Source organism: Ornithodoros turicata, chromosome 3, assembly GCF_037126465.1.
Source record: "Ornithodoros turicata isolate Travis chromosome 3, ASM3712646v1, whole genome shotgun sequence".
Classification (NCBI taxonomy): Eukaryota; Metazoa; Arthropoda; class Arachnida; order Ixodida; family Argasidae; genus Ornithodoros; species Ornithodoros turicata.
In genome coordinates this window covers 38,441,149-38,446,957 of record NC_088203.1, presented here as the reverse complement: position 1 = coordinate 38,446,957, position 5,809 = coordinate 38,441,149, and positions in this window count along the sequence as shown.

Genomic DNA, 5,809 nt, shown 5'->3' with positions numbered 1-5,809 from the left:
CCAACTTTTAATCACTAGGAACCGCACTGTTGTCTTGGGCATGAGACGTGCACTGTTCAGGGATTACAATGAATCTTAACTGTTTCACTGTGCGGTTTTCAACATTTCCACGTGGCGCTCTTTCGAAATACGCCCGCGCTGCTGCTAGATACTATCTCTCTCCAACGTTTAATCACTAGGAATCGCACTGTTGTCTTGGGCATGAGACGTGCACTGTTCAGGGATTACAATGAATCTTAACTGTTTCACTGTGCGGTTTTCAACATTTCCACGTGGCGCTCTTTCGAAATACGCCCGCGCTGCTGCTAGATACTATCTCTCTCCAACTTTTAATCACTAGGAACCGCACTGTTGTCTTGGGCATGAGACGTGCACTGTTCAGGGATTACAATGAATCTTAACTGTTTCACTGTGCGGTTTTCAACGTTTTCACGTGGCGCTCTTTCGAAATACGCCCGCGCTGCTGCTAGATACTATCTCTCTCCAACTTTTAATCACTAGGAACCGCACTGTTGTCTTGGGCATGAGACGTGCACTGTTCAGGGATTACAATGAATCTTAGCTGTTTGACTGTGCGGTTTTCAACATTTTCACGTAGCGCTCTTTCGAAATACGCCCGCGCTGCTGCTAGATACTATCTCTCTCCAACTTTTAATCACTAGGAACCGCACTGTTGTCTTGGGCATGAGACGTGCACTGTTCAGGGATTACAATGAATCTTAACTGTTTCACTGTGCGGTTTTCAACATTTCCACGTGGCGCTCTTTGGAAATACGCCCGAGCTGCTGCTAGATACTATCTCTCTCCAACTTTTAATCACTAGGAACCGCACTGTTGTCTTGGGCATGAGACGTGCACTGTTCAGGGATTACAATGAATCTTAACTGTTTCACTGTGCGGTTTTCAACATTTCCACGTGGCGCTCTTTCGAAATACGCCCGCGCTGCTGCTAGATACTATCTCTCTCCAACGTTTAATCACTAGGAACCGCACTGTTGTCTTGGGCATGAGACGTGCACTGTTCAGGGATTACAATGAATCTTAACTGTTTCACTGTGCGGTTTTCAACATTTCCACGTGGCGCTCTTTCGAAATACGCCCGCGCTGCTGCTAGATACTATCTCTCTCCAACTTTTAATCACTAGGAACCGCACTGTTGTCTTGGGCATGAGACGTGCACTGTTCAGGGATTACAATGAATCTTAACTGTTTCACTGTGCGGTTTTCAACGTTTTGACGTGGCGCTCTTTCGAAATACGCCCGCGCTGCTGCTAGATACTATCTCTCTCCAACTTTTAATCACTCGGAACCGCACTGTTGTCTTGGGCATGAGACGTGTACTGTTCAGGGATTACAATGAATCTTAACTGTTTCACTGTGCGATTTTCAACATTTTCACGTGGCGCTCTTTCGAAATACGCCCGCGCTGCTGCTAGATACTATTTCTCTCGAACTTTTAATCACTAGGAACCGCACTGTTGTCTTGGGCATGAGACGTGCACTGTTCAGGGATTACAATGAATCTTAACTGTTTCACTGTGCGGTTTTCAACATTTTCACGTGGCGCTCTTTCGAAATACGCCCGCGCTGCTGCTAGATACTATCTCTCTCAAACTTTTAATCACTAGGAACCACACTGTTGTCTTGGGCATGAGACGTGCACTGTTCAGGGATTACAATGAATCTTAACTGTTTCACTGTGCGGTTTTCAACATTTTCACGTGGCGCTCTTTCGAAATACGCCCGCGCTGCTGCTAGATACTATCTCTCTCCAACTTTTAATCACTAGGAACCGCACTGTTGTCTTGGGCATGAGACGTGCACTGTTCAGGGATTACAATGAATCTTAACTGTTTCACTGTGCGATTTTCAACATTTTCACGTGGCGCTCTTTCGAAATACGCCCGCGCTGCTGCTAGATACTATTTCTCTCGAACTTTAAATCACTAGGAACCGCACTGTTGTCTTGGGCATGAGACGTGCACTGTTCAGGGATTACATGAATCTTAACTGTTTCACTGTGCGGTTTTCAACATTTTCACGTGGCGCTCTTTCGAAATACGCCCGCGCTGCTGCTAGATACTATCTCTCTCCAACTTTTAATCACTAGGAACCGCACTGTTGTCTTGGGCATGAGACGTGCACTGTTCAGGGATTACAATGAATCTTAACTGTTTCACTGTGCGGTTTTCAACATTTTCACGTGGCGCTCTTTCGAAATACGCCCGCGCTGCTGCTAGATACTATCTCTCTCCAACTTTTAATCACTAGGAACCGCACTGTTGTCTTGGGCATGAGACGTGCACTGTTCAGAGATTACAATGAATCTTAACTGTTTCACTGTGCGGTTTTCAACATTTCCACGTGGAGCTCTTTCGAAATACGCCCGCGCTGCTGCTAGATACTATCTCTCTCCAACTTTTAATCACTAGGAACCGCACTGTTGTCTTGGGCATGAGACGTGCACTGTTCAGGGATTACAATGAATCTTAACTGTTTCACTGTGCGGTTTTCAACGTTTTCACGTGGCGCTCTTTCGAAATACGCCCGCGCTGCTGCTAGATACTATCTCTCTCCAACTTTTAATCACTAGGAACCGCACTGTTGTCTTGGGCATGAGACGTGCACTGTTCAGGGATTACAATGAATCTTAACTGTTTCACTGTGCGGTTTTCAACATTTTCACGTGGCGCTCTTTCGAAATAAGCCCGCGCTGCTGCTAGAGACTATCTCTCTCCAACTTTTAAGTACAAGGAACCGCACTGTTGTCTTGGGCATGAGACGTGCACTGTTCAGGGATTACAATGAATCTTAACTGTTTCACTGTGCGATTTTCAACATTTTCACGTGGCGCTCTTTCGAAATACGCCCGCGCTGCTGCTAGATACTATTTCTCTCGAACTTTTAATCACTAGGAACCGCACTGTTGTCTTGGGCATGAGACGTGCACTGTTCAGGGATTACAATGAATCTTAACTGTTTCACTGTGCGGTTTTCAACATTTTCACGTGGCGCTCTTTCGAAATACGCCCGCGCTGCTGCTAGATACTATCTCTCTCCAACGTTTAATCACTAGGAACCGCACTGTTGTCTTGGGCATGAGACGTGCACTGTTCAGGGGTTACAATGAATCTTAACTGTTTCACTGTGCGGTTTTCAACATTTTCACGTGGCGCTCTTTCGAAATACGCCCGCGCTGCTGCTAGATACTATCTCTCTCCAACTTTTAATCACTAGGAACCGCACTGTTGTCTTGGGCATGAGACGTGCACTGTTCAGGGATTACAATGAATCTTAACTGTTTCACTGTGCGGTTTTCAACATTTTCACGTGGCGCTCTTTCGAAATACGCCCGCGCTGCTGCTAGATACTATCTCTCTCCAACTTTTAATCACTAGGAACCGCACTGTTGTCTTGGGCATGAGACGTGCACTGTTCAGGGATTACAATGAATCTTAACTGTTTCACTGTGCGATTTTCAACATTTTCACCTGGCGCTCTTTCGAAATACGCCCGCGCTGCTGCTAGATACTATCTCTCTCCAACGTTTAATCACTAGGAACCGCACTGTTGTCTTGGGCATGAGACGTGCACTGTTCAGGGATTACAATGAATCTTAACTGTTTCACTGTGCGGTTTTCAACATTTTCACGTGGCGCTCTTTCGAAATACGCCCGCGCTGCTGCTAGATACTATCTCTCTCCAACTTTTAATCACTAGGAACCGCACTGTTGTCTTGGGCATGAGACGTGCACTGTTCAGGGATTACAATGAATCTTAACTGTTTCACTGTGCGGTTTTCAACATTTTCACGTGGCGCTCTTTCAAAATACGCCCGCGCTGCTGCTAGATACTATCTCTCTCCAACTTTTAATCACTAGGAACCGCACTGTTGTCTTGGGCATGAGATGTGCACTGTTCAGGGATTACAATGAATCTAAACTGTTTCACTGTGCGGTTTTCAACATTTTCACGTGGCGCTCTTTCGAAATACGCCCGCGCTGCTGCTAGATACTATCTCTCTCCAACTTTTAATCACTAGGAACCGCACTGTTGTCTTGGGCATGAGACGTGCACTGTTCAGGGATTACAATGAATCTTAACTGTTTCACTGTGCTGTTTTCAACGTTTTCACGTGGCGCTCTTTCGAAATACGCCCGCGCTGCTGCTAGATACTATCTCTCTCCAACTTTTAATCACTAGGAACCGCACTGTTGTCTTGGGCATGAGACGTGCACTGTTCAGGGATTACAATGAATCTTAACTGTTTCACTGTGCGGTTTTCAACATTTTCACGTGGCGCTCTTTCGAAATACGCCCGCGCTGCTGCTAGATACTATCTCTCTCCAACTTTTAATCACTAGGAACCGCACTGTTGTCTTGGGCATGAGACGTGCACTGTTCAGGGATTACAATGAATCTTAACTGTTTCACTGTGCGGTTTTCAACATTTTCACGTGGCGCTCTTTCGAAATACGCCCGCGCTGCTGCTAGATACTATCTCTCTCCAACTTTTAATCACTAGGAACCGCACTGTTGTCTTGGGCATGAGATGTGCACTGTTCAGGGATTACAATGAATCTAAACTGTTTCACTGTGCGGTTTTCAACATTTTCACGTGGCGCTCTTTCGAAATACGCCCGCGCTGCTGCTAGATACTATCTCTCTCCAACTTTTAATCACTAGGAACCGCACTGTTGTCTTGGGCATGAGACGTGCACTGTTCAGGGATTACAGTGAATCTTAACTGTTTCACTATGCTGTTTTCAACGTTTTCACGTGGCGCTCTTTCGAAATACGCCCGCGCTGCTGCTAGATACTATCTCTCTCCAACTTTTAATCACTAGGAACCGCACTGTTGTCTTGGGCATGAGACGTGCACTGTTCAGGGATTACAATGAATCTTAACTGTTTCACTGTGCGGTTTTCAACATTTTCACGTGGCGCTCTTTCGAAATACGCCCGCGCTGCTGCTAGATACTATCTCTCTCCAACTTTTAATCACTAGGAACCGCACTGTTGTCTTGGGCATGAGACGTTCACTGTTCAGGGATTACAATGAATCTTAACTGTTTCACTGTGCGGTTTTCAACATTTTCACGTGGCGCTCTTTCGAAATACACCCGCGCTGCTGCTATATACTATCTCTCTCCAACTTTTAATCACTAGGAACCGCACTGTTGTCTTGGGCATGAGACGTGCACTGTTCAGGGATTACAATGAATCTTAACTGTTTCACTGTGCGGTTTTCAACATTTTCACGTGGCGCTTTTTCGAAATACGCCCGCGCTGCTGCTAGATACTATCTCTCTCCAAGTTTTAATCACTAGGAACCGCACTGTTGTCTTGGGCATGAGACGTGCACTGTTCAGGGATTACAATGAATCTTAACTGTTTCACTGTGCGGTTTTCAACATTTTCACGTGGCGCTCTTTCGAAATACGCCCGCGCTGCTGCTAGATACTATCTCTCTCCAACTTTTAATCACTAGGAACCGCACTGTTGTCTTGGGCATGAGATGTGCACTGTTCAGGGATTACAATGAATCTAAACTGTTTCACTGTGCGGTTTTCAACATTTTCACGTGGCGCTCTTTCGAAATACGCCCGCGTTGCTGCTAGATACTATCTCTCTCCAACTTTTAATCACTAGGAACCGCACTGTTGTCTTGGGCATGAGACGTGCACTGTTCAGGGATTACAATGAATCTTAACTGTTTCACTGTGCGGTTTTCAACATTTTCACGTGGCGCTCTTTCGAAATACGCCCGCGCTGCTGCTAGATACTATCTCTCTCCAACTTTTAATCA